Below are 5,441 nucleotides of genomic sequence, written 5' to 3' on the forward strand. Positions count from 1 at the left end.
TGCAATTTGCTTTTTTTTTTCTTCCTATGGTATCTCCCTTTTGAGATGTTCTGAATTGTCACTTGCATTTTTCTTCTGAGGTTCTATAGGGACATTCACTTTGCTTTTCATTAGCTTCCACCTTCTGTAGTCACTTAGGTTTGACTCTTCCTTGCAAAACCATCTTTATATAAATAGTTGTATTATACGTGTCTCCTTTGCACTGAAGATGGAATTGTTTTGTTTTTTTTTAGATTCTATTTATTTATTCATGAGGGACACAGAAAGAGACAGGCAGAGACATAGGCAGAGAGAGAAAGAAGCAGGCTTCATGCAGGGAGCCCGATGTGGGACTTGATCCCAGGACTCCAGGATCACACTCTGGGCCCATGGCAGGCGCTCAACCACTGAGCCACCCAGGCATCCCTGGAATTGGTTTTAAATTTCATGTTCTCCTCATTATTTGGGAGTGATTATTTCAGAGAAGAAAAAAATGTTTTTACTCTTCATTTTGATACTACACATCTAACTGGGTTTAAATAGAGAAAAAAAATACCCTCACAAACAACAAATATAATTACAAAAGAAGAAAAAACTCATATAGTCCATTTTATTGTCTTTGTCAAAAGAGCAAAACCATTAAGATATTGCCATCAAATATTACATGGAGGAAGAAGTCTGTAACTTGTGTATGGAGTTGATTATAAATAGGACTGCCTTGTTTCTGATAAGTCACTGAGTGGCTGATTCATATGACGAGCATAAATAGATTAAGGTCCTAACTCACAATAGAATACTTTCTTGCTCCTAGGTATTTCTTGGATCAGATAGTTTGTAACCCTGTTGCACATTTATACTGTATTTCATATAGATAAACATTCATATCACATTTACTTCCACAAAAATAAGTAAAAATTGGATATTGGATAGGATATTGGATGGCAGAAAAAGTTCATTGTATCTTGTACATGTGTGTACTGAGACAACCACTAGAGACAATACCTGGTGGCTCACAAGATTTATTTTCTAGAATGGATTCCTTATTATATCACATAGTGAGGTAATTCTTGAACTCCTTCAAATATTTTTCCACTCTATTGGAGATTTAGTATGTATTCTTTCAAATATGCTATAAATCAGTTTAAATTAAAAAATACTTTAGTGCTAGCAGTTGGATTTCACAATTTACAAAAGGAAAAGTCTTTTTATTTTGCTTAAAGAATGTATTTAAATGCTAGTTGGAAACTTGATGAAGTAACTTCCTATGAGAATAATATGGATGATATTTTTATTTAGCTATTGGCCCTGTCCTTATCCCGTTGTTCACTAAAGAAAACTCACTGACTTCCAGAATTTCTTGAGAGCCAAGTCCTGTCTCCTGCAAATAACAACAGGAACTGCTGGGGTGGGAGGGCAAGCAGATTGTCATTGGAAACTTTTTGAAACGATGTCGAAGAGATTCAGCTGTAATCCTTTAGCATTGCTGAAAACTTATGCTATGCAATCAAGCTCTAATCAATCAAGACAGGAAATAGGCCTGGCATCATGGTGAAAAAAACTAGCAAGGACAGCACCAGATGCCACATTAAATGGTTTATTTTCCTTCGTGGTTTTTTTTTTTTTTTCCTAGTGCATCTCCCTTAAAACATTAGAAAGCAGAGTAGGAAAAACAACAGCATTTAAAAGGAGATGTTGCAAATATGGCTGTGAAGATCCTATGCTCCAAAAAACAATTAGGTCAACCTAATTTTTCTTGTATGATGTAGGTTAGAAAAAAAAAAGACTCTTGCCAAAGAATGATTGAACTCACCTTAACGAGCATATGGAATGAATCATTAATACGCTGTGTATCTACAGCTATAAACAAAAAAGGAATTAAGATTAGAGGTTGGATGATTTAAGATGAGGAAAAGCTACAGCTAAAGATAATTCACATTAAGTTTGGTATGTCGTTAAAACCCATTGCATATTATTTCAGACAATTTTTATGATCAATCATAAGAGTGATAAATGTACTTTGGCAAGTAAAAGGAAAGAAAAATGACTCAATGATCATCATGATGCATTTTTTAAAACTTACTGAAATTTTCGTTTAGTTTAAGATGTTAGTATACCAAGCAGTTACTCAGCAGACTGTGTAAAGTGATTGATTCAATTTTCTAAAAATTTTTTGAAAAAATTAATTTTGTTACTGTGTTAAGAGAAATTCAATTAGCTTAATGTTTTGCAGTAAATTTTATAAGGGTTTTCTTTCTTGTTTTTGTATGTAACAATATTCTAAGAATACCAAATGACCTGTGTGGGGAAGCCATCATTCTGCTGATTCCTTAAAGGAATAAGAAATGCATATTGACTTGAAATCAAGGTTTAATTAAAGTATGGCAAATTCATTTAATAGTTTTCCAACATAGGATCCCCAGCCATTGAATTTTGGAGAATGAAAAATACACAGTAGCAAGAAATCAATATTAGCTATTATAAATACTAATACTGTATTTAACTGTGATATTTTTCTATCTGTAGGAATAATTCCTAGAGATTAACATGCAGCATATACACCAACATTGCTCATGAGAGCACATGAGAAAGCAACGTTCCTATCTCCTTTGATGCTGAAAATGGTCAAGAGCAGTGATTAGTAGACATTTATAGACAAAGAAGTGTAGAATTACATGAAAATTTAGAGACTGTCAGTACTATTTAGATCTCTTCCCTTCTACAGTACTATAGTCTTTATCCATTTAAGTGATAAATAAAATACAATTAAATACTTTCTGATGCTAAAATTTACCCTTGCCACACACATTCTGATAAAGATAACCCTAAAGAAGCATAACATACTGGATCTTTTATAAACTTGAAAGAGAAATATCCTTCATCCTTTCAAAGTTTTACCCTTCCACCTGCACTATATTTTTCATCTGTTTTGTGATATTGCATCTATTAATTAGCCACTTTTTCCTAGACATAGTCACATATTCATTTTTCTCTCATCAACTTTGAATTCTTGTCCCTTATTTTCTTTCATTATGAAAATTCTCAGTGATCTATTTGTTTTTGCACCTGTTTTATTTTCATTCATTGTGAAATTCCTACATTCTTTTTTTTTTTTAAAGATTTATTTATTTTAGAGAGAGACAGTGAGAGAGCTAGAAAAAGCAAGGGGAGGGCAAGGGGATAGAGAATCTCAAGCAGACTCCCCACTGAGCACAGAGCCTGATGCACAGCTCCATATCACAACCCTGACATCATGACCTGAGCTGAAACCAAGAGTTGGATGCCCAACTGACTGAGCCACCCAGACACTCCAGAAACTCCTACATTCTTGATTCTCCTCAATTATCCAACAAAAACAGTCTCCGAAAATCTCCTACTTTTCTATTAACCTAATCCAGTGACCACTCTTCTCTAATCAGATTCTGATATTCTGTAGCAGGCTGTATTTCCAAACAACATTCAAATCCTATCCATGGCAAATCCCAGCATGATTATTAGTCTTTTACAACCTACATTCAAGTCCTTTCTTGCACTGTCCCTCCATGATCTCCAAATCCTCCCCACTCTTGTGGTCCAGCCACTCCAGTCACCCCCTTGCACATGCACAGTTATGCCTTGCTATGTTATGCTAGCCTTTTCTTATTCCTTTCTCTCATATGATCCTGAAATTTTATTTATATTATTCATCTTTTCAACACCAATAGCATTTTCCTCAACCTAACCTTCCATCCTTCAATTGAAAATTAATGGGCCTTTTTTGTGCACGTTTAGATGTTGTATTTTATTGTAGCTCTTCATGCATTCATTTATTTATTATGTTGGATCAATAAGGCACATAATGCCAAGAGCTAATACTTTGCTGAAAAAAAAAGAAACCCAGATGCTCCAAAAAGATTTTAAAATGCAGTTATGTACTCTTGTGGGGGTATACACATTTGCTTTTGGAGCATAAAAGAGAGGCTGACAAAATTGGGGAAATTGAGAAATGCTCTCTCAAAGAAGGAGGTGTGAATTGGAGCTTATTCAGAAGAAATATGGGAAAGGTTTTCCAGGGATTCATTCATTTATTCAAAAAACACACGACATTTAATATGTGTCAGGAATGCAGCTGAACACAAGATAAAACAAATAACAAAGAACAACAAAAATGACAAAAAACTTTAATGATGTTAAAAACACTATTGGTCTTTTTTTTCCCTAAAGAAGACAAAGAACATCAACACCAAAAAAAAAAAAAAAAAAGTTTTCCTATGCCCTAGTCAGGATAAATATATGCAGTATTTACTATATGCCTTTCATATGCTAGAGTTCATGTATTGGCATGTGGTAGTAGGCACTCAAAAATATTTGTTTAAAACTTGAGAAAATGAGGGACGCCTGGGTGTCTCAGTGGTTGAGCATCTGCTTTTGGCTCAGGTCATGATCCCGGGGTCCTGGGATCAAGTCCCACATAGGTTCCCTGCAGGAAGCTTGCTTCTCCCTCTGCTTATGTCTCTGCCTCTCACTGTTTGTCTCTCATGAATAAATAAATAAAATCTTTTAAAAATTGAGAAAATGAATAAATAACCTTTAGCCATATGCAGATAGCGGTCCAGTGGGGACTCTAACCATATACTTAACAAGAAAGATTCTGTGGGAAAAAATGGAGCTAATAATAGCATGAATACATAAGTCTTAACCTGAGAACCTTGAAGTCCTAGCCATAAGGATTAAGTAATACAGCCTTGGTATAGTGAGAAAAGGCCAAAGAGGCAGGAGGGGTTGGAAGAGTCCTAAAGAAAAAGTAGGAGTTTATCAGATAAAGTGTAAAGAGTTCATTTAGAACCAAAGAATCACAAATACTATAGTATATTCTGGAAAAATTTAAAAACTTGGCATGGCTGGAGCATGGGTAGAATGTGTATGAAGATTTGCTGAAAGTGAATTCTTGGTTGACATTGCTGTTGCTCATGTATTCTTACTTCTGAGCAGTTATCTCTGTCCTCTTGCCTTAAAGACTCAGATGCTAGTGAGTAAAGGTTTTAAGGATGCTATGAGATTTGTATTCTGAAAAGGTATGACTATATTGTGGAAACTGGATTGTAGGCTGGAAAGGGAAAGGGATTCAGGACAAACAGGAAGCTATTTTCAACTATTTGGAAGAGGTATATGCAGCATAGTCTGGGGGGAAACCATCGCAAATATATTTAGGAGATAAAATCGACAGGGCTGGTGTAGTTTGATGTGTGGGATGAGGGCAAGGGAGATGATACAGATGCCTCTTAGTTTTATAGATTATGGAACTGGATAGATGTTGGTACCACCATTGAGATGAAGCATATAGGGAAAGGAATTGGTTTGAAAAGAGGCTCTTAAGTTTTGGATTAGGCATGTTGATTTTGAGGTGGGGGGTTTGTGTTGTTTTGTTTTTTGCTTTTGTATCCTCAGAAGAAAGTCTATAATTATCAAACTTCTTTATGGCAATA

The sequence above is a fragment of the Vulpes lagopus genome, chromosome 21 (genome assembly GCF_018345385.1).
Source record: "Vulpes lagopus strain Blue_001 chromosome 21, ASM1834538v1, whole genome shotgun sequence".
NCBI classification, from domain to species: domain Eukaryota; kingdom Metazoa; phylum Chordata; class Mammalia; order Carnivora; family Canidae; genus Vulpes; species Vulpes lagopus.